We start from the raw sequence: 25,592 nt of genomic DNA on the forward strand, positions 1-25,592 counted from the left end.
TGGCCAAAAACACTTTAAATGACTGTTAGTGACCTAGATCTACAAAGTTGTGGTTACATTTTGCAAAAAAAATTACCTCGTACTGATCATCGAACGCCGTAGCCGTCTGACTTTTCAAGCTGAAATGGGGGAATGTTCCTCCTCTTTATACAGCTTCTAGGTGCAGCAGAAGATGTTCCCTACTGAGGTTCATCAGAGTCGCTTTCGTCAGTTGATAAATTAGCGTAGATATTCGTAGAGCCAGGTGGCGTAGTTATCTTAAACATTTCTGCAGAAGATCGCTTAAAGCGTTCCTCAGGGGAATGCTTCAAGATCTTCTTGCGCTGTTTGTACGCGGGACATGACTAGGGTTACCAAATGGACTGAGAGAAAATTAAGGACATCCCTGCCAAATGTTATGCCAGTTATGTCACTTAAGCCAGAATTCTGAAAAAACAGTCGGAATTCTGGCTAATTTTCCAGCGGTTAAACTGGGACGTTGAATCTCAATCGAGACAAATTAGAATGGTGTAGCACAGATTAACAGACATTCTTAAAAAATATCGATCCGGCAATTTTCCCAGAACACTAGCTCCACCTTTTGTTCACAGTCCCAAACACTCATTTGCTGGTGGGTGCTGAGGGGTAGGCTTGGGAACAATTTTTCGCTAGTGGTCTATCCCCCATAGTGGTCTATCATATGTCAGTGGTGCCATAATTTCAAAAGCGGCCACAGTCCCAACTACAAATATATTTAAAATGACCGTTAAAGTGGGCGAAGCATTATTTTCGAGTGTTATGTCTGTTAGTCTGTGGGTGTAGTGTCAATCCCGAACGAAAATACCACTTTTGTCAAACCTCATTTTGATCTATCCAACAAATTTTGGTTACTTCTGAGTAAAACGAATTTTGATTGCCATGAGTCGCAGAGAGTATGCATTAACAAAAAAAAATCGCTGGAAGTAATTGAAATTGATTCTCTTAGAATAAAGTTGAATAATTTAATACAGGGTGATTCGCTTACTTTTTGGTTGTATGGCGAATAGTTGAGTCAGTTGGCCGATTATGTCGACGGTCGGAGCGCACTAAACACATTTCCTACAGATCGCTGATTTTCGAAATATAGTTGAATAATTTGAAGATGGTGAGCCAGTGTAAGTCGTTCCATTATGAAATGGCAAACAATACTAAACGACAATAGCATGACTGTTTGCAGTTAGTACCCGTTAACTACTAGAAAATGCTCTGTTAAAAAACTTCATGTTGAATCACCCTGTATATGCCAAGGTTTGAGACGAAAATTAAGGACATTTGAAGTAAAATAAGGACGCTTTCCAAAAACCTCGAAAATAAGGACATGTCCTTTAAAATAAGGATGGTTGGTAACCCTAGACATGACGGAAAATCGTGTGGATTTGCCCCACAGTAGAGACACATTTCAACATTCCTTCCAAAGGAAACATCCACATGAATCCCATCTCCTGCAACGAAAGGTTCTTGGAGACTGCGTGTCCCAGTTGTTTGCAATTAGTTTATGACCACCACTCGAAGCTTATTAGGGTAAATTTTAGACATTTCTGAAACGACCGAAAATCGTTCCGTCAGAGCTCGAGAAATTTGCAAAAAAAAATCAAAAACTTTTTGTCTTTGGCCCGGCCGTAGAAGATCACGTAAAGCCCGGTCGAGGAGCCTGAATATATCTTGAGCCGTGGAGTCGAATTTATTTCCATCTCCAACTCACCTTGCGATAAATCATACCGTTAATAACGGTAGGAACTGTTCCGGTAATTCTTTGGGGCATACTTAAACAAAATTGTCCAGATTCAATGGAGGACCAGCTTATGATTAGCTGACAAAGCAATATTATCGCGGGTGAAAACGTACTTTCTTCTGTAAGAACGTACAAGATAAATCCCAGAGCTAAAAAAAGAGCGACCTGTCACAAACGAGAGTTCGTCTACTATTATGAAATGGGAATTAAAAATAAAACTACGAGTTTTTCGGCATTGGGTTCTTTACTGAAACAGACGGCGCCGATGGTTAAGTGGTAAGCGTGACCGCCACTCATTCCAGTTGACCTCGGTTCAATTCCAGCCTGAGGTGAAAAAATCTGTAGTCACGTCTTCCTTCGGATGGGAAGTAAAGCCGTTGCTCCCCCGGTCCATGAGTTTTGGTGGATCGATATCTAGTCCAGATAGTGGAGTCACCTCTCTGGCGTCGGTAAAGAAGAAGTAGATCCAACTTCTATACTCTTACTAACAAAAATATCCTCCTCCCGTGATACTTGTGGAGTGCACAGTAGTATATACGGTCTCTAGCAAAAGCAAGTATCGGACTAACTATTTCTTCCCTTTCCTTCCGCGATCTGCGGTCGGGCCTGGCCGGTGCCGGTATTGATCAATAAATACTCTTAAGATTACCAGAAATTGCACATTGAAAGATATTTCGCTACTCCCAAGCATAATTATCTACTTATTCTCTGTGCAACTTAAGCTAGTCCAGATCGATAACGGAGTAGCAGACAGGGGTGGTCGCACAAGCTCAAGCTCATTGGGTTCTTTACTGAAACAGTTAGTCTCACTATTCTTGACAGTTCACTTGTGCTGTTTACACGGACTTAGAAAATTCTTGTGGAATACTAGATTCGCTCCAAGCAAATCACAATGCATTTTTCTAATTCAATGTAAACAGTACAAGCGAACTGTCAAAAATGAGTACCCGAGCTCATTTGTGACGTCAGCGTACAGTATTCAATTGACCTGGGTACATGTCTCGCGTGTTTTTTGTAAACGGCCAATAAGCATGCTGTCAAAATTCACTTTGAGAGAAAATTCCGGACAAACCGTAGCTCGCCGAGATGTTGGAAGTTAACATTTTATGAAAGAGAAAAATTTTCTCTTTCGTCTGCTGTTGTGATTTATAATCGGCAATTAATGGTTTGTCCAGAATTTCCTCTCAAAGTGAATTTTGACAGTATGCTTATTGGCCCTTTTAAAAAAAAACACGCGAGATGTGTGGTATTGAGTTCTACAAGATGGCAACACGAATGAACTCATGATGAATGAAGTTCATTTTTGACAATTCTGGGTGGATTGTTTACTTTGCCAGTTGCGTGAGTGCAAGTGCAACGGGTGCTCATCTGTAACATTCGAACTCACGTAACTTCCATGTAAACAAACCACCGAGAATTGTCAAAGGAAATTCATCCAGCTCATTTTGTGGGGTTATGTCGGTCGGTATAAAACTTAATGGGACATTGCAAGATGACGTCATATGAGTAAAAATGCCCGAAAAAATGACAGTTCAGCGAGCTTGTTTATATGGTGTTGAATAAATTTTGATTCCACCCAGTACAAAAAACTTGGTTCGAATTCTAAGTCCATGTAAACAAGCTCTCTGAACTGTCAGAAAAGTGAGGTTATACATTTTCGTGCAATGGTCTAGAGGTGTGGTTTCTGTTGTGTTTTTCCTGAAGAAAAGGGTGTAATTGATTCGTCAGAGAAGATCGAAAAGTCCCGCATCCTTGAGAAAGCACTTCCTCTCGGGTGACTTTGAGCCACGACAGTACTCGTTGTTCTCTTCTATAGGTCCGATCTGTCCAGCGATGGAGCGAGGCTTTAATGCGCTGAAGGTCTCCAGTATTACTGCATCAAGGACACACGAAAGTTTCAGCTGTCCTTGACTTCAATTTGCATAAAATATCTGCGGCTGGGATAAGCCTGGTGAGATGCTGACGAGCGTGTCTTCAAGCGGTCAGACCGTTTGTTGCCGTCGATGCTGCAGTGACCGGAGAACCACACACCTAGAAAAAATAGTGTAAATTTACGTCTCCTGACCCTGACATATACGAGCATCAAAAATGACTTAGTTTTACGGTTGACTTTAACTTTACATGACGTTTAATTTCGTAAATCATGTAATTTTACTCCACATACAGCGTTTGTTCTGAATGGTAGGAAGTGTAATTTTATGTCATTGCGCATGTAAAGTATAGTTTCATGTAAAATTAAATGGATCACGGTAATGTTCCGTCATTTCGTAAATTACGGTTTGTTGAATTGTGTCATGTTTGCAATTACGTCCACGATAAAATTCAGATTTTTTTGGTGTGCAGCAAATTGTTGTGGGTGGGTGGGTCATATTCAACTTCGATAACCTGGATGAAGGTGTGGCAGGATTTCTACGACTTAAGGACGAGGATGACTGCCAGAGATTCCGACAGTAAAACGACGGGTGTCTCTTCCGGTTCTGGACCATGGGGAGCGTGATAAATGACGCCTCCGTTGAGAAAATTCGAGCATGGTACCGATAAGCGGATTCAGCTCTCTCCTATTCCGATCTCATCATCAATCTTGGCGCTGTCAGTAAAAATCCGTGATTGCTATACCTGATGGCCATCAGTCGGTTGTATTTGGCTCTGGCTTCACTACCAGCAATGCCGGGCCTCAGCGATGCAGACAAACTTGTATCTAGGTTGGGTCCACGGCCGTGCCAGATCTCGGTGTAAGCGGGTGATCGATGGCAGATCCATGTCTGCGTATTACTGATGGATCTCGTTAGCTGTCTGTAGCTGTAAGCAATCTTCTTCGGCAATACGTTCTAAAAATCCCAATGCTCCTCTAACGTTGATAAGTGCAACGAAGGGGGAGAATCTCAACCTTCACGCACTACATCAGGCGTGGTGGGAATCAGGCCAGGGGTAAAACGAATTGTTCCATGGTATAGAGGGGTTAAGATGTCGATGAGCCCTTCCATCTAGCAAAACACCAGCTCTACCCCGTATCTTGCAGAAGACGAGCGTCTGGCTAATGCTCAATGCAGTGCGACGATTGCAGCGCTTGTGCCGGGAGCTGATTGTTGCAACCGGCTCCGGCAGTTCGCTTTGATCTATCAGAAGTATGGTGTGAAAGTTTACCGACGGTCCACGGTTATCTCCAGGATCTTCAGTTCCTTAGATAAGGAGCGACCGCCCCGTCCAGCAGGATCGGTGTCCCTGTTGCAATGGTTTGTGTTGCAGCAGTGTGTAATCACGCTTTTAGCGGGTACATTTTTTAAACCGACTGATACCGCCCATCGGTTCATCGCGCTTACGGCGATTTGAAGTTAATAGCGGGTTCGTCCGATGGTCCTTCCTATAGCGATCAGCACGATGTCATTGGCGAAGACAAAAACATATATCCCTTCCGACAGGCTGGCGAACAACGAGCGGATCGTATTAGGTACCCCCGATTCATACGCGGAATGTTCGGTCAGCCAGGTAGTCGCTCGCGGCCCATCTGTCTGGTGATCCCCCGGTTGGCCAGTTGTTGCAGTACTCAGTGACGGTATTATATACCTTCGTAAAGTCGAGTATCACGATGTCGGCATGCACGACGTCGGTTACGGATTCGTGTACCACCTCTCCGAACGTAATTGGTAATGATCCAGGAGTTTGCGCTCCTCCAGTAGGTTCCTCAGCCATCTGTTGACCATTCGCTCCACCATCTTGGCAAAGCAGGGGAGTAAACTGATTGGGTGAAGTCATCTTGCGCTGTGCTCCCCTGACATCGCTTTGGGATAGGGATTACTAGGGCTTCCTTCCATGAAGCGGGCATAGGTTCACCGCTCCAAATGCGGTTGATATTGTACAAAATATCCCCGCCTGAATACCGGTGGACAATGTGTTATCTGGTGGTAGCCAACATCTAATCCTGCAGACTAACTGATTCTAGTGCTGTACATAGTTTGCGTCCGGTCAAAGGCTATGACTTTGAGTATACAACCTAGTGTGACAAGAAAAAAATGACCCCCATCGGGCCACCCCTGAATAGATTCTTAGTCCCACCAGGAGTGTCTGCTCCAAATTTCAGCCAAATCGGATAAGTCTAGGTACCGGACCAACATGTTCGAAGTTTATATGGGATTTCTCAATTATTGACATGGAGACAGCCCACTAACTTGAATTTCCACAACTAGGTGGCACTGTATCACTGAAGGTGAAACTAAGATAGATAATTTCATTGTCTACAACTATATCATATCGAAGACTACAAATCAGTCCAATTTCCTTGAGAGAAGTTATATTTGTCCGATTTGGCTCAAATTTGGAGCAGACACTTCTGTTGGGACTAGAAATTGATTCAGGGATAGGCTGATTGAGTATTCAAAAATTCCTTTGCTTTCCGTGCAGTCTATTGTATACTTGCTCTGACCTATATCCTGTTCGAAGCGAACAGGCCTGCAGCTGGGAGGGCGGTGTCTGCAGACAGAGACGCGAAGAGGCACTTCGTTTAGTGCTTTACCGATGGTCGTGGGATCGATCGTCGTACACCCGTTAACGGCAATGTCGTAGCTACTATGCTGCCTCTTTCTGCTTAGAGAATTAACCTTCGCCAGAGATCCGAAACCTTCCCAAAATATGGTCTAAGTGGTATTTTTTGTCTCTTCTATGGTAATCCTGGTCTTGTTTCAGGCCTTTCTGAAGTCATCTGCTCGCTCGCTTCGAAGCGGGTCGTCCACAGAAGTCTTTCCACAATGCCCGCAGAACAATTCGGCTTGTGCTGATGGCTCTCTCTCCTGCTGGTCACCACCAATGCATTGCCTGTCGGGGAAGGTTACCACTTGTCCTGGGAATGCAGGAAATAGCAGCCCGATTGAAGAATTTGGTGAGTTCGTCCGGAATGTATAACTCGTCCCAATTTATAAGGTCGTCGACGGCCTCTTCGTTACGGGACCAGTCTGCTCGATCGTAGAACCACACCCTTCGACAGGTAGTGTCTGGGCGTCCGTAATCTGGATAGGGTCACTGTTGCATAGGTCGGCAGGAACAGTCCACTCATATCATCCTGCCAACATTTCCGAACTTCGACGGCAGATTCCGTCTGTCCGATAAATGTGAACGATGGCATTGTTGTCTTCAACTACTCGGCGATGTAGTTTCCCGTCCTATTGAACAGATCTGAGCCTTACATCGTGTGGTGCCCATTTACATCTCCCATGATGATGAACGGGATCTCTACGTAGTCGATGAGCCGCTGAAGTTCGCAACCCACATTCCGAGCTCCGTCGTGAATATACAGGAATATGACCATGCACTGAGCTGGATATTCGATCCTCCGGTGGCAACTATTACTTCGGTATCCAAAGATATCTATCGGGATGGTATATCGACCCGAATGGCCACACCCACCATCCGGTAGATATTATTCCTGCTGGCGACGTCCCACGAATAGCGGTGTCCAAATCATGATGCCGGGTTCATCCGATTCCGGATGTATGTTTTATACAACGCCAGACAAATGGGCAGAGTCTTAGCAATGGTCCTTTGCAGGTTGCCAGGCATCCTCGTAAGCAGTTTGTGTTCCACTGGATGGTCAGTGTCAGTTTCGATTGCCCGGATTCGAATGCCGTGAGTACGGATAATGATTTAGAGAGTATCACAGTGGATATGTTTTCCGTTTTGTTTGCGATTGCTGTTGTTATAGCAGCCCCATCAGTTGTGAAGACGGAGCAGGTGGATGGTAGGCGGAGGGCAAGGCCAGCTCCAATACCACTTACTCCCACTCCGACCCCCATCCGATTGCGATTCGTCTGTAAAAATTTGGACATGCTTAAGGTATTTCCCATTCAGAAGTTGCCGAAACGCGCCTCCTACGACATTGGGGTAATCTGCTGCCTTGATTTTCCGCGACAAACTGATTTCGATGTTGGAAGCTCTGTCCGACCAGGAGCGTGGCCAATTTCTATGCCGCCGGGCAATGATTGGTAGTAGATTCCTAGAGTACTTTTCGAAGATGTCGTTTGCTATATCTTGCAGTAAACACTCATTTCCTGATGTCCGTTCGAAGAATCCAACAGCTCTTCTGAGCACCGTCGCAGCTGTCGCCCATCGGAAAGAAAGAATGCCAGCCTCAAATGCCTGGTTCTTTTCATAACGGGATTACGGATCCGTTCAAAATGACCGGTTTGTCAGTGGCTATGTGGTGAGATCCACAGCAATGGGTTATAATACTCTTGCTTACTCCTACTCTGGTATTTTTGGGTAACGGTACGACGAGAGCTGTCCGCCAGTCGCCTGGGAAGGGTCCACCCTCCCATAGTTTATTGAAGCTGTCTAGAAGCGCCTTTTTCCCGGCTGGCGGTTCCGTCTGTCCGATCAATGTTGAACGACCGTCGTTGAGATCAATGGTATTGTTGTTTCCGACTACTCCAGCGATGTCGTTTCCTATACTATTCAACAGAGCTGAGCCTCACATCTTATGGTGCCCAATTACATCTCCCATGACGATGAGGTCTCAACTTGGTCAAAGTTTGCAACACTCATTCTATCGGGAATATATAGGGATATGACGGTACACTGAACTGGATATTCGATCCTCCGGTGGCGGCTATTAGTTCGGTATCCAAAGATATCGATCGGAGTGGTATATCGACCCGAATGACCAGATCCTGCGCCCGGTAAATGTTATCCCTCGTCCCACGAATACCGGTGTCCAATCCATGATGCCGGGTTCAACGCCAAACAATTGGGCTGAGCCTTAGCAATGATTCTTTGCTGGTCGCCAAGCATCATCGTAGGCTGTTTGTGTTCCACTGGATGGCCAGTGTCATTGATTTAATGGTAGAGGCGGTAGAGTGGAGGCTAGATGAGAGTTGGTTCATGTCCACTGCACCACCTTCTCTTCTAAAACCTATTCTGTCCAAGACTTCTTGGTGGGTCGGAGAGGTGTTTCCATAACCTCCGACTGCGTTGTTGGCAAGTACCTGCGAGGGATATACAAACAGCAAACAGCTCCGAACTGTGTGCATCGTACGAGCTTACCCAGAAAGAGAGCACGGTCTCCCGCACCAGCAGTCGCCGAAGGAGCATCGTAACTAAGTGGAACTACCCGGCCGCATCAGCACGGGGAAGCAGGCGCTCGTGTTTTCGCCATTCACATTTTCATTCGAGCTGGTAGGGTCTTCAGCGAGGGTACCGTTGCTCCCAGACGAACAGAAATTAAGAAGTATCGGGTTCCAAAAGCAACCTGGAACCGGGATGAGGTCTCATCGAACTCGTTGATGTTGATAAGTAATAGTTTTCCGGCTGAGAGTTCGTCCCGGTGGCCCACCGGGTTCGTGGGTATCGGCAAACCTAAACCGGTTCACGTTGCAGTGGAGTTGCTTGCTTGCTTTTCTTGATTCCGGTATCGCTTTTGGAGTCAATCGAGGAGATCGCCTACTCTGAGGCTCAGAAAGATGCGAGGTGGTCGTAGTTTCCGGTTGTCCTGTAGTGGCTGGTGAATGGGTAACATGACAGCTAATGAGGATCTCGAAGGTACTTTCCTAATGGAGCTTCCATGGTCCTGTGGATACAGGCGAGCTTTGTTTTATGTTGCCGTTGAATTTGTTGTTGAACGTCGTAGAGTTATTGCTTGACGATTCTGAGTTGGTTAACGGGCTCCGCTAGGTGGTTTTTATGGGCGTAGTATCTCATCGGTCCGGTCATCTCGCTTTGGCGGATTGGTCTTCTCCCCCTGTAGCTAAATGAGCTCCTCCTTCAGCCTAGTGATAGTAGAATCTTTCGGTTCCGTGTCTTTTTGAGTTTATTCGGCGTAACCTAGGTCCTCTGCGCTTTTGGGTGATTATTTAGAGCTCTTGCCTCAGGGACGGAAAGATTTTGGGAAACTTTCACGTTAATGATGGCCTCCTCTTTCATGTATTTAGGACACTTTTTTGCTCTAGTAGAGTGCGACATGCGACAAATGGTTATCCCTGGATTTGATAGCGTTTGTTTTATAGATTCGAATGAATATGGCTTTGTCTGCGGAAATTCACGGATTGAAATATTTTTTCATACCAAAACGTTGCATTTTTGGCACTAAAACTTTCGATAACTCTCAAAGTATAAGGGATAGAAATAAACTTGCATAACAAAAATTGTGTATTTTTTATGTCGGACAAAATCATTTGAATATTTTGAAATTCTAAAAAATCATACAAAAAAGTTATTTTGAAAAAAGCGATTTTTAGGGTTGTATCATAGAGAACTCCATAAATGTCTATAAAAACCCAAAGATATCTACATAGTCTCTTCAGCAAAATTGTTTCATATTATACTCCCTACAACTTTGCTGAATAAAGTTTTCTTTATTATTTTCATAGATGACCATACAAAATTTTTCTTCTCAGCTTTAGGGAGAGTTATCACCAAATAAATACTTTAATAAAATGAAGAATTTTTATAGACAAACTTTGTTGAAGACACTATAGCTCGAAAACCGTTTTTTCGTGGTCAAAACAATTTCGATCAAGCTTTTGCCTATTTCGAAAAACTGTGCACTGCACTGCATAGCACTACCACGTGCGCCTATGGAACCGATTACACTATTTTGGTTTGGATATACGCGCGCACGTGCAGCTGTTCAAACTAATGTGCGTGGTGAAGGCGGACGGTTGACCATGGTGTGTACTATTGGATTTAGTGGAGGCGCGCTATCGCTCAACTCTTTCGGAGTCTGTACTCCTGGTATCGGTGGGAGAAAGTCGATTTCGAATTTTTCGCTTAAAATTCGAGTAGCCTTTGCACTAATGGTACACGGAACTACGCGCTCGCGTAACAGACCGGGTGGAAACCCGTAGCTATACTAACCGGGTGGCTCAGGCCGAACTTCGGAAGTTATACTGATGGCGTAAACCGAGTGAAAATTGGGCTTTTCAAAAGCGGAGCTTGTGTTGAAAACAACCATCGATTCCGAGTGAATGAACCTAAATAAACCACATTTTTAAATAATGGAAATACATCAAAAATATAAAGTGCTAAAAGTGATTTTTAAAGAAAACTCTTATGCAAACCACAAAAACCTCTACTTTATGTGCTATTGGTGGTAACTATGGCTCAGGTGAAAAATTCTCCACTCTAAATGGGATTTTGATGTACGAGTAATTTATACTTATGTTATGAGTATGAGCATGAGCGTGAGCGTGATTACCGTACAATTCGTACTTCGTGTTTGCCAGAACGCTCGAAATTGCACAGAGAATCAACGACTGGGGCCTAGGAGTAGCTATCCATCTTCAATGTGCACATTTGGGGAGTTCCATACATTGAAACGCCAATAACGGCACCGACCACTTCCTTATAGTCATCGAGGAACGAGTGATACGATCTATGCAAACTCTCAAAAATGTTGCCATATGCGTAACGTTCTGGGTAGCCGGCTGCCGAGAATTTATAGTTGGATTTATCATTTGTTGAATTAATTCTGCAATACTCGGTGTGTTCGATGATGGTAATCGACGTTTTTCAGCGAGATAAAAAAAACACAAACGTATTGCCAGATCGTCTGGACGTTTTGAGATACTCCTAACTTTCACTCATCTTCTGCGGACAACTCTTCAATCCTTGTTACTCTAGCACTATCTCTGTGTTATAGTAACAAGGATTGAAGATTTGTCCGCAGAAGATGTGTGAAAGCCAAGAGATGCTCGGAAACTCTGGACGATCTGGCAATACGTTTGTGCTTTTATCTTACCGAAAAACGTCAAATCCCATCATCGAGCGTTCGAAAACGGTGATTACCCATTGTCTACAAATACTCGGTTTGTAAAATATGCAACTGTAACTCCGGGCAGTCGACTGCCGGTAGTGTTGTTTATGTTTAAGTCATTCAAACGACATGTGAACCTATTTATTATTTTTTACGGTATTTCGGTGAAACGCACCGGAATTGTAAGAATAATAAAATATAATGAAAAACGATTATTGAAAATTATTTTAAACGGTATAAAATAAGCACTACCTAAATACCTAAAATAACTGACTTTGTATTTCGAACATACAACCGATTATACGCGCATGTACTTTTATGCGAATTACCAGAACAAGATTGGAGATAATAAGAACGAAACGAAACTAATTTATTAATTTGAAACAACAATGTGCTAAAATCAGGAATTAAAGAAGATACAACATCAAAAGGGAATTCTGGTCTTGTCGCCTTTTACGATGATAATATTATTACGCCTATGAGATATGGTCGGCATAGCAATTAATAAAGTAGTACATATATTACTTAAAAATACTTGAAAATACTCCATGCAATAAAAATAATTCATGTAATAAACATTATTTATTCCCAATCCTCATACATAATTCAACAGTCATCATTCCACTCAGGCAAAATTATGCGTATTCCCCATGCACAATAAATGCTATGTGGTTTAGCTCCCTAGTTGGTCAAATAAAAACGAAACCAACAAAGAAATTAGTTAGCTCAGCCTAAAGAAATGACAGCTCGATTTACATCACCCGCCGGACATGTGTTCCCTAACAATGCCATCAATTCAACAAACATTTAAAAATACAAACTATAAAATATATGCAATTTTGAAAATAATGTAATGAAGACTACTACTTATTTCCAATAAAATAACATCTGAAAAAAAGTTGCATGATCAGGGTAGTTCATTTTCAAAGATAGCACTGTTAATGAATACCCTTATAAGAACCCCGAGGAAAAAAACTGACCACAGCCAAAGTAACGTACCAATCCCAATATAAAGCAACGTCGAAAATCGCCACAACCAATTTCATACATTTTTGCATGACAAGTCGAAAAGTCAATCCAAATCCCTACTTTACTGCTCGATGTCCAGACTCCGGATCAATCGCGGAACAACCACAAATCACCGAAATATGACACTGTGTCGGTGGCAGCTTCTCTATCGTAATCCCCATTTATTTCGGTTTCGGAACTATCCGACCGACAGATGCACTGAGGATGACATTTCGATGAACAGCCATATTACAAATAAGGCTTTCAGCTGTGAGTGTATGTGTGTATGTGTGTGGAAAACGAGGGAAAAAAAGTTCCATTCAATCAGGTTACGCTTTATTGGCTGTGAAACCGCAATGGAATGAAAATCTAATCCCCCGAAACGGATGCCAGCGGTTACCCGTAAGCTGAAAGCTGTTTGCGGAAATGGTAAAGATGCTGCCATGCAATGGCCAGCAACCAGCCAGCCAGCTAGCCGAGGACTGGGGGGATTAAAGTCAATTTGCATTCCACTACCGTGTTGCTTGTATCGGGTCGGGGTGCAATCTGTGCTGGGCTACCTTCCTTCCTACATGTGTGCCGCAGGTATCTACCTACCTTTCACCGATCGAAAGATTGTGGTTGAAAGAAGCGGATGCCAGCCAAGTGGAAAATTGAAACGTAAATAGCCCGATTCAAGCGAACGCAACTACTACGGTATGTTGTTTGTTTAAGCAAGCGATAGCAACATGGGCCGGTGGATTGTAATATCAAGCAAATAAGCAAATAAGCGTGGCCGGATAAATAAACATTAAATCTTTCAACTTGCTGAGATAATGGAGAAATTTACAACTTATTTCTAACTCAATTTCAGTACAATCTTAGGTAACGTGAAAAGTTCTACATGAACAAACCACATCCTTTTGAGAATAGCAGGATTATGCAGTTCATGGGCAGATTGATATCATTGTCAAAGGTTATGGTTATGTAATAGAGCTAATTAATTCCCAATAAGCAGTAGTGTGGAATAATTTAAAAAGCATATGATTCAATTACAGAGTCATTAAACAATTTGATTTTAATTCCATTTCCGAAACAGCAACCGACCGATTCTAAAATACATTCGCATAATTTATGAGTAATGCTCTCGGTTAACAATCAATTTTTAACGAGTCACAGTTCGTTTTACGGTGCAAATTGCCCTTTTTCTGGATCAACAACCACCGATTGTATGCCGTCGGTAGCATAATAAAACTCTACATTCATTCAATCAGCAGTGGGTTTATGATTGTCTTATGGCGAAGGACGTCAAAAAACAAATTTAATTATTGGGTGGTGACATTTGCCGCCCAGGAATGGATTTTATTGTCAAAAGAAATCCTACAATGGAACTGTACTTTTATACCCGAATTAACTACTATCCAGATTAAGCAAGCCGAGAAGTATCACTATACTGGGTCAGATCCTATTCGAGTTTATTGATAAAATATATGATCTGTAAGTAGTTAGGGTTAAAACCTGACCCTGTTCCTATATCAAGCCAAAACGGTATTACACGGAACTTGTTCCCAAAATCGTGAATAAAGTGCCATGAATTCTGGATCAATCAAGTTTATACGTTACGATAACAGGACCACGAACAAAAATCATGTGTTTTATAATTTTGTTCAATTTCCCGTCAGTAACTCCCGCATTTATTAGTAGGAATATTTGTTTTTGTTTTGTGAACCTCAGTGACGGTTACCGCCATGTTATTACCAAATCGTTTTTCTGTACGTGAACTAGTTCAGAGCTTTATGAACATTATTCATAAAACTAAAGGTTGACTCAAGCTACTATTCATAGAATTTGGAATGTTGCTTCACAAAATCGAAATATTTTGGCTATTTTTACGTGGATTATTTCACAAAACTCGGAGTTTTATTCATGGATCGATTCAATCCTCGTGAACTTATTCATGATTCTTAATATATTAGTCACGATCCAATATCTGTACTCGTAAAATAGTTCTCAAAATCACGAAATAATATTAATTTATTGAATTGGCTCATGATTCCTAGTATAATAGTCACGATTGACCATGCGTGCTCATGAAATAGTCCACAAAATCATGAAATTATTAATAAATTCGAGAGCTGGTTACAATAATACTCACGACTGACCATGCGTGCCCGTGCAATAAATCACAGGAATAGAAAATAGTATTCAAGTCTTCGTGACCTGGTTCATGGATCCTAGTATAATACTCACGACTTATCATTCGGGCTCGTGAAATAGTTCACAAAATCATGAAATATTCGTCATGTATTCATAGTATAATAAACGAATTCCACGAAGATCCGTCCGATAATCTCTAAAATCGTGACTGACCATGAATGATTCCGATGAAACTTTACTGGTTTCACCGGCATGCAAGACTAAACATTTTCCACAGTCAATAAGATTATTTTGACTCAAGAACAATTTTTCAAAAGGGCGTAGACGTTTCTACGTGCATTAATTTCAATTTTTTTGTTCGTTTACTCTATTTTATAAAGAAAACTATCGGAGGACGAGTTACAGGGAATGAATACTTCTTCACAAAAAAAATATACACTGTAAAAAATGTCATTTGTCAAAAATGTGTCATTTTTCACAAAAACAAAAATTCGTATCAAAAATTTAAATTGCAAAAAACCATTTTTATTTTTTTTATATTTTGTCAATATAAACCAAAAGAGAAAAGAAACATTTTGAATGCCTCTATCATTTAAAGTCAGGTGTTTAAAGATTGCGAATGGTGAATGTTTTTTGGAAGACTTTTGGAAATAAGTTGACGCTAGGTACTTGAAGGCGACGGATCTTTCTTCAAGACTGGATGTGTAGATCAGTTTATTAAGTTGACGATTTATTAAGGAACTCAACCCGCTTTTATCACATAAAAATTCGAAGACTTTATTTTTTTATATTTGTTCCTTCACCAACCGTTCGGTATATTCAGCCTTATTTTGCATTACGATGGAATTTTTCGGACTAATGTGGTTCGATCGACTCTGACTTTCGTATACTTTTGCTGTCGTTATTTAGAATATTAATTTCATTCGTACGAAAAAGCGATCCGTCGTAATGCAGAATAAGACTGATTGGCTTCCGATGCTTGGAAACGGGTAAAAATACCAGAAAAACCCGATTTACAAAACATTCGACCGACGTTCGTTCGTGTTTGACTGTCGCTCATTTCTGTATATTCATGAGATCAGTTGACGTTAGGTAGGGGAACATGGGGAGACTTGACCAAGCGCAAAATTCTATTTTTGGCTATGGTGTTTTCTATTCGATTCTTAAATTTTTTTCAAAAATATTTTTATACTTGTTTCGATTCCTTAAGGTAACTTTAAAAGTTTGGAATGAAAAATCCTTTCCTTACAGAAAATATTACGTGATTAATAAATTTGCATTAAATGAAGTAATTTTTTATCAAACTTTGTATGGACATATCTACTCGACTACTAATTACTAATAATGTACTAATATACCATCTTAATCTTTGTGAAGCAGTGAAATGATTATACATAAATTGGAACATTGGAATAGTTATTACTAGAATTTGAATGAAATTGAACGTAATAACTAATGTTGGGGAGACTTGACCAAGATTTTATGGGGAGACTTGACCAAGTGGCAATTAGCTGAAGAAAGATACAAAATTCCTGATATTTATTATGCTTTGGGTATCTACTGTTAATGTTAATCACGCCATAAAAAACCCCACCTCAAGCATAAGTCTTTATATTTTAGTATTAGTAAACAAAGTTAGTAATAGTAGGACTGATTTCGTGATGTGTGAACATGCAATGCAAGCAGTACAGTTAATGCATAAAAAGAAATGCATTATAAAAAATCTAAATTTATCAAATGCAACCCTTTTATATTTTTTACTGCTACCTAAAGATCTCGACAATATGGAAAAAAATAATTACAGTATGTTTTATGTCATTATTTTTTGTTATGATTTTTAAAAAATCTCTTGGTCAAGTCTCCCCACGCCTTGGTCAAGTCTCCCCGCAGTGGGGAGACTTGACCAAAAAAAAACGACCTCTGAAAAACTTTTGTAACTTTTCAAAAATTAAATTAAAAATTCTGCAAAAAATCATGAAGACGCACAATAACTTTGCGCATTATATCTCAATGACTTTTAATGGATTGCAGACCTTTTTAGAGATTTATGCAGTTTTAGCTGAAAACCTGGTCAAGTCTCCCCATGTTCCCCTATTTGGAGACAATGTAGAGGGGCGGATCCAGAAAAAAATTTCGAGAGGGGTCTGAAATTTTGATTTTCAAATGAACGTTGCACAATTAGAAATACGTAATAACCTTATTTAATGAATATCAGTTATGTTGGACAAATTTGGTTTGGAATGATTTTGAAATAGGAATTTATATAAAATTAAAACTACTTTGAAATTTCTCAACAAGTAATAACATTTCGGGGGGGGGGGGGGGGGGGGTCCGGACCCCAGGACCCTCCTCCTGGATCTGCCACTGTGCAGGGAGCATCTATTCAAGAGACTGTATATTAGTATGTCAATAGTTTGTATGGAGCGAAAATAACCATCGAATTTCATAAGTAGGCACACTTCGAAATTAATAACATCTTGAAAAAAGTCTCCATGCAAAATTTCAGCTCTAATAGATGTAATTATAAACGTAAAACATTTTTTTCAAATTCGATGCACGTTTGATTTTCATTTCTAGAGTGATCTGCCCCTAGTATCAGACACTGACTTCCCGTTTGAATCATACACATTGAACTCTGATCCTTTTGGATCATAGACAATCCGCTAAATTCTCTCAAGATTTCGAAAGAACTGCGCCCAGATAAGCTCAGAATTGTGTTATTCTGAATAAAGCAAGCAATTTACGTCATTGGCGACAAGCCTTTCATGAAGAACCACCGTGTTTACATGCCCGCTCACAACGTTGAGATCAACGGTGCAGTCAACGATTCGAGTTTGTCATGCGTAGATCAACCAAAGCACGGAGTTAGCTATTTCAATTACCCCTTGCTCTAACGAGCAAAGATTTTGAATGGCAATCGAACTAAACGGGACAAAATGGTGTATCCTTTCAAGCTCGTGTCAAGTAACCTTAGGCAGCGTCCAAGGTATCTGAAGCATTCCCTTAAAAAGTGCTCTGAGTACTCTTTTGCAGGAATATTAACAAGAGCTACGTCACTCACCATGACAAATCATTATGCTCTCTTGGCTGAGGAGTGTGATTCTAATGATCCCCATGTGGGGACATCTTTTGCTGCTCCCCAAAAATATAGGAAGATAAGATTAATTGCAAAAGCTTCTCTCGAGAGGCCACCAAATATGCCAGCTCGAGCAAGCTCCGGCACAAAACCGAAGTAAATGTTCCTTGATCTTAGAAATATTACATAAGTCAAGGAGTTTTCGGCGCTTCCAGGAACACCAGAAATCACATGTGAAATTTCCACTCGAGATTCAATTTAGTGCAGAGCTCGTTGATCATCGACAACTTTGTGATATTGCGAACCACTTCCTGGTATTGAGTAGGCTTTAATTCTCACGGAACGCCGTAGGGTTGTCTTCTCGATTACAGTTGATCTAGCTTACCCCACGATCTTTGCTACAACTTTAAGGAGAGCGGCACCTTCATTGCCCAAAACCACAAATCGATTCCATTGTATTTCTATGAAACTGAGTAAACAAGCGAAAAAGTTTAAAAGTCTTTGCAGTTGACACTTTCGTGTTGTGTAACCCGAGGTTCGTTGTTTATTCTTTTATCCACTTTTACCAACAACACCATATATTATGAATAAATCTGTATGAGACTGACAGGGTAATCTTTTGGCACCTTTGGTGGAGTTTCAGTTCAGCTCGATAATCGAACAATAATTTTGTTTGACTTATTTTAACAATTATCCTCACTTATTATATAGAACAGATCGGGATTTCAGCGCCCCCCCTACGGTTGGCGCCCTTGGCAAGGACCAATTTGGCCAACCGCACGCTACGGCTCTGACAATAGTCGCGTATGCCCGTTTGTGCTCCTCAAATAGTTCACATAAACATAAACTATTATTCATGTATGCGTGAACTGGTTCGTGATTCCTGGTACATAATTTACGATCTATTTTGCGTGCTTGTTTAGAAGATATCCCTTATCATTTTCAGTTTCAAGCAAATTTTGACTTGAACTATTTCACAAAATTTGTAGTCGGGTTTCACGGTAAAGAGGGATAAGTCTGTATTTACCAGGAGGCATGTTGGTAGATTTGAGTGATTGGCCAACAGAAGACAAAAGATTGATCTGTAGTATTTAAAGCCTGTTTCTACACACAGAAAAAAAATGTTGGTAAAAATAAAAGATTTTCGCTCTTAGTGAAAAAACCAACACATACTCTTAGTTTAAAAATAAAACTTTTATTTTGATTACTATTCTTCTATAGCAAAGGGAAAACTTTTATTTTGAATATTATTATTGATTAGTTTAAAAGTTTTACTTTCAACTCAAAAGTAGGCGATGGTTGTTTTTGCTAAGAGAGCAACATACTTAGTTTTACCAATATTTTTTCTGTTTCTAATGACCCTTCTACAATCCGCATTTTTCACATCTTTGCTCTCTTTTGAGTACTATGCTTCTAGGTTTTCATAACTTTCTCTACCCGGTAATCTCTAGTTAATTAAATGTCGTTAAAAATTAAATAGAAAGACATTAGTAAAAATAATTTTTGTTCCATACACTTTTTCATGAAATGCTAGCGACCAGTAATAGGTACGAGCAGTATATTTGAGAAAACTATTAGGACCTTGAACATCGTTATTCATTTGGTAAGGTTCAGTGTGATGTATGGACAGAAAAATCAAATACTGTGCTGAGGGCCACAAATCGTGTTCGTGATATAGTTCACGAACAAAATATCGCGAATCAATCATTTTTGTATGATCCAGTTTATATTACCACGTTACTCCGAGTAAAAAACCGATTGTACCCAAAAATGACATATCACGATAAGGCGAAGAGTGACATTACTCCTCGTGTCAAATTTTGTAGAAGCTGTAGAATAAAATATCACGAGAACGTAAACATAATTCACGATAATCGTGACTAAGATGCTGAAATAATGATCATAAATCACACAACTCGTGACCAAAATATAAAGATATCGTGAATGAGATTCAGAAATCATGAACATAAACATAAATATTACAACCATGAACAATAACATAAATAAACATAAATAAAATAAACATAATAAACATAAATATCACAACTTGTGACTAAGATCCAGAAATCATGAACAAGAATCACTCTATTCATGACTAAACTATCACGATAACGTGAATAGAAATTACGAAAATCGCGACAAAGATCCTGAAATCATATACATAAATCTCGCCAGTCCGACAGAAAAATCTGATTGCAAATTTCTGATTCAAATAGCACGATAACGTGATGAGAAACCACAAAAGTCGAGAATAAGCTCCGGAACTCATGAACATCGTTTGACTGTCGGCTGTGTATTCCCAAATTATGAACAACAATCATAACAAAAACTAAACATATCCACGGAACAACAACAGAAACCCAAGCGAGCAGTCGAATGTAACGCCATGTTCATGCATATATTCGGGGCAAACTTGTTTTATGGAAACAAATAGTTTCGTGAATACTAGGTTTAGTATTCATAATTTCAGGAACTTGGTCACGGTTTTCATAAATCGTTCAGTTCACGAAATTGTGATCTTTTTTCATGAATTTATGCACGAATATATTTCCGTGTAATCTGCTTTGGACTTGTTTTTGAAGCAATAACATGACATTGCTGTGTTTTTATTTTTAATTTGCACAAATCGGGAAATTTACCACATTCGATAACAGGTTGAGCGGTAATTAGGCTGACCATACGTCCTGGTTTCCCAGGACTTGTCCTGGTTTTTCACTCACTGTCCTGGTGTCCTGGGATGTCGGGACAAAAGCTTGATTTGTCCTGGTTTTTCTCCTGTAAGCCTAATAACAGGAGTTCAATAAAAATGAAAGTTTTTTCAGTCATGTAGTTGAAAAACAAAAAAATTCTTCAACGAATTCAGAATTTTTTATTAAAAACAATGTTTATTCTTCAAAAAAACGTCAATGAATATTGGAGAAGGGGCCCTGGTCAGCCGAACGACGCAATTTAGTCGCGATGCTCTCACAAGAGCACTGGACGGCACTGACGTCCTTCTTCCGGATACAATTCCGGATCCTGGTGGTCAACTGCTTCGTATCCTTGACTCGCCAATTATTTTTATACACTAAAGCACTAAGGGAGCCGAAACCCAATGGGACGGCACTGGAACAAGTTAGTCGGGTTTCTTTCTTTCGGCACGTACGGTATCTTTTTCTGCTCAGCGTCTTCTTGGCGTAATGGGAAGACGTCTTGTCCGGCCAGAAGACGTACTTCCCAACCGTATGATGCTCCTTTAAAAACGGCAGAAGAATTTTCTCAAGACACTCCTCCTGGTATACTTGTTGATTGATGGCCAGACCGCTCGGCTTGAACCACGGTTTTGAAATCCCTCTGTCCGATGTACAGCATAACATTTCTTTTAAATTTATGCTTAAACTTATATTTTACTTAGGGGTGTGTGGCCGATTGTCGCTGGAACAGTAGCTGTCATTTCCTGGAATGTGGGTGTTCGAGAGCAGCACGAACGACGTCTTGCGGTAGTTGTTCGTCATCCACCGGCACTGCGATTTCACGAACACTATCTGCTCGTCCGTGTCATCGGGGGACCGAGTCTTCTTTCGACAGATGATGTCCTTGATCTTGAGGGCTCGGTGAATCAAGGACGGCATCACGCAAACTCGTTTCGTACTTGTTGTCGAACAGCTTTTTCAACGCTTCCTTCCTCTTCTTCGTCATTATCTTCGCCGGCGGCCGCTATCGGCCTTCCGCTCCACGCTTAGGGATGCCAGAATCTGGTAAACTGTACTCACAGGTACGTTTTCGTCTCGAAAGTGGTCTACCGTAAACTTTTTTCCACGATTGCCAAGTGTTTCGTAAAACCGCACAACACGTTCGCGGAGTACTTGCTGTTTCGACGCCATCTTCGATTGAACTGACAGCACCCGAGCGAAAAGAAACATGTCTCCCATTTATAGGAGTCCATAGAGCAATTCTCTTGGAGAGAAAAGAATTTACGCTCTTTTCTTTAATTACAGAAAGGTATTGAAATCATTCTCGTTTTTTATTGAACACCCGTTATATTTCTAATTATTGAGTTTTCGCTTTATTCACTCTGTTCCAGAGTACTTAATACACTCGAATCTCTCAATTGTACCATTCGATGCATTTTTAATCTCTCGATAGTACTTCGTCATTTCTTTTTCCAACTTACTTTTTTTACATGGAAATTGAAAAGAGAAAGAGGCGTTCGTATGTACGTACCATATGAATGAGCTGTAGTCTGTTTGCAACAACATTTGGCAATCGAACCGAATCCAGTTGTGGACCAAACTCTGACCGCTATCAATGTCGATGAAACAATGATTCCGGGATCCGAAAAAATTCCTTTAGTACCTACCTCTAAGAAGACACATCGAAGTTTTGGCGATTCTGCTTCTTCTAGAGTTCTCTTGCAAGTGGCAGTTTTTCGTTTTACTGGAAATCCATTTCATAAAAAGGAAAATGGTGAAACAACAATAACTATCGTGGAATAACCTTATTGAGCTCTCTTTCGAGCTGGTAATTATGGAACCCGTTTAGTTCGTAATCAGTCTACTTTTCCATCTCAATCGGATCGGAAGCTATAATCGCGCGGCTTGTTAACAGTGCAGTGAATCAAACGAACGTTTCTAGATACAGTCTACTGTCTATATGTACCGCGTCAGCAAAGCAATCGAAAAATAACAGTTGTCCCAAGCCAGTGTGGAAAATAATGCACCGTTCGATCGTTTATTTGTAAATGATGGAAGCTCAGCAGCAAAATTTGAACAATCTTCGATACAATACAGTGGTCGTTTGTCCAATCCGCCCTTGTGTTCGCGAAGTGGAACAATTTATAAAGGCGCATACTCGTAATGCGGTACTGATAGCATTTAAAACTTTGGCCATGGCGAAAAGTTTGGCTATGGGAAACAACAAGCAACACGCCGTTGCACATGACCATGTTAGAATCAAGATACCCGTTTAGATTGACAATGATAAGACTGGTGTGCGTCTGCACGATCTATCCCCGCGTACAACCAATAAATTCACTATTGATGTCGAAGTACGTAACGGTGAAAGTTTGAAACCTGGAGAAATTTTTTTCCAGGTATATCCAATGGTGTTCGTATCGTGAGAATGCGAGTTACGTAACCTATTCCGTCATACCTGAACATTCAATACGAAATAGAAAATCACGCTGTGCACATATGAAGAACAGATCCCTACGCGCCAAGCCATGTGCGAAAGCCTCTAATGAAACAACAGCAACTGCGAGCAAACCCAACATCATTAACTAAATCACCAACAACCGGAGTTGCAACTCAGCCACCAACGAATGCTAGGACAATAGAATCTACACACAGCGATTGTGATGCTACTTACCAATCAACTGCCAGCACCCCCGACAATAAAGTAAATGACAAAAAATACGGATACACTATCGTGACCCGTTGGTCACACAAACGATTCAAACCAAGTAATCGTGAAAACCCATACAACATCAAGAGGACAGCAAGGACGAAAACGATAAACCGAGTGAAAGCGGACTAAGTGATTTACATGGCTTCGCGCATGGGCATGGCTACTTAGGACCGTTGATGTTTCTGATCTGCTTCAATGACGTGTAGTTAATGCTGAAAACTCCTCGCCTGTTCCTGCACAGATGATCTCATAATAATTCGTTTCATTTGCTCAATTCAAATGTAAAACTTGTTCTGGCATCACTGTTTGTTGAATACCGGTTGTCTATAGAGCTGAAAGTTTTTTTCAAGTTTTTAGTATTTTTACAATCGCGTGCATTGAAATTTAGTGGCTTCAAGCACGATATTATCTAGTTGTGTTGATTCGTGAAAGTGCAAGTTTTGTTTATGATTTTTGTTGACGTTATCACTGCGCACTACGTCACGCTCAATTTTTCCGCCAAAAGCGACGTCTTCGATAGCGGAGATCACACATTGCGCGCAAGTTTGCTTGGATTGACGCACGTTATCATACCCGTTAGTTATTTTGCGCATATTGCATACCCGCTAGGCGTTATTTCTACACCAAAAGCATGGCTTGTACCAACTGCTCGCAAGTGGTTAATGATTCTGATCGAATCACATGTCGTGGCTACTGCGGAAATTCGTTCCACATGATTTGCGTTAAGATGGGTTATGATGTTCGTGACGTCCTTGGAACCCACCCACGGAACCTATTCTGGATGTGCAACGGCTGTGCTGACTTATTTTCGAATGATAATTTCCGTAGAATGGCTTCGCGTTGTTGCGACATTGTACCCGACGACAGTTCCTTGAAATCTATAAAGAATGACATAGCTGATTTGAAAGATGTCGTCAAAGCTTTCTCGGTTAAAGTTGACTCGAAACCGCTATCCCCAACCGTAAGCACGCCTTGGAAAGGGATTGCTGCATATAATCCAGTTTCAAACACGCCCAAGCGCAAACGTGAAGATGATCCGCTCAAAACAATAATCCCCAATATTCGTGGATCCAAAGCTGCGTTTGAAACGATAAAAACAATTTCACCACCTGAGGAGTTGTTATGGGTTGACTTGTCAGCATTCGATCCCAGCACGACGGATGATGAAATATCTAAGCTTGTAAAAGACTGTCTGGGGGTGGATCTGCAACCGAGAATAGTGCGTCTAGTTCCTAAGGACAAGGATCTCTCGTCTCTGAGCTTCATAACCTTTAAAGTTGGCGTTAGCAAATCATACAGGGATAAGGCTCTGTCCAAAGACTCTTGGCCGGAGAACATCTACTTCCGTGAATTTGTGACCAATTCAAAAATTCAACGATCTATCATCAGGATTGCTGCGGAGAAGAATGAAAATTTCGATCGCATCGCATCTGTCCGCTCAGGTAAACATTTGAAGAATATATGTCCTTCCGAAGCTACACCCTCAAGTACGCCTCCCATTGCAGTCAGCCGCTGGACACAACAGTCATAACTCGGTCATTCCCTCCGCACCGCTGCTTGCTCCCCTTCTGGATAACAGTACATCCTGCTCTCCCCGCGTCAATCGCGGTTATGCTGATCATCGAACTCGCAGTCCTGAAAATTGGTATGCAGCACGACACCTCTCACATGACGCTGATGGTTTGCGGATCTACTATCAGAACGCGAGAGGGCTTAAGACGAAAATTGATGACGTGATTTAGCTGCTGTGGACGGTGACTACGATGTTTGCGTCTTCACCGAAACATGGCTTGATGCGAGGATAACATCGGTGCAGCTTTTCGGCGATGCTTACACCGTGTACCGTGCGGACCGAAATAGTGGCAACAGTATACGCGATCGTGGAGGAGGAGTTTTGATTGCTGTTTCCACCCCATTTGTCTCATGTGAGATTGATGTAGGTAGTTTAAGTGTTGAGGCTGTTTGGGTTAGAATTACAACTCCATCGAGGAACTTTTATATTGGTGCTGTCTATATTCCTCCTGAAAAGCGACTCGACTGCAATGTCATGCAACTTCACATTGATGCTGTGAATAACGCTTCTTCAAAAGCTGGCGCGGATGGCGTGATGATTGTCCTTGGTGATTTCAATCAGCCAGGGCTCATTTGGGTGCCGTCACGACACGGATACGCTTACCCTAACCCGATTGCTTCGACAACCAACATCGCCAGTCGGTTGCTACTGGACGGATTTACTTTCAACGGATTAAGTCAAGTAAGCATGATTCCCAATCACCAGTCACGCTTTCTGGATCTCATCTTTGTTAGTGAGACTATTATACCTGTATGTTCCGTCAATGAAGCATCCAGCGTGATTGTTCCACTTGACAACATTCATCCCGCGCTTGAAATCTCAATTGGCACTATTCGCTCAGTTCAGTACGTAGAAACTGTTTCTGTCGACCGTCTCAACTTTCGCAAAACTGATTTTGTAAAGCTACGCAGTTCTCTGTCGCAAATTA

The 25,592-nt window shown here is 41.2% G+C and overlaps 1 protein-coding gene across 6 annotated transcripts in view; it reads left to right on the forward strand.

Annotated features, from left to right (window-relative positions):
- The window catches only part of LOC131694211 (5-hydroxytryptamine receptor-like), a 572,517-nt gene that overhangs the window by 305,142 nt on the left and 241,783 nt on the right, over nt 1–25,592 (forward strand). The gene's annotated exons all lie outside the window — the stretch shown is intronic.

This window comes from Topomyia yanbarensis, chromosome 3, assembly GCF_030247195.1.
Source record: "Topomyia yanbarensis strain Yona2022 chromosome 3, ASM3024719v1, whole genome shotgun sequence".
NCBI lineage: Eukaryota > Metazoa > Arthropoda > Insecta > Diptera > Culicidae > Topomyia > Topomyia yanbarensis.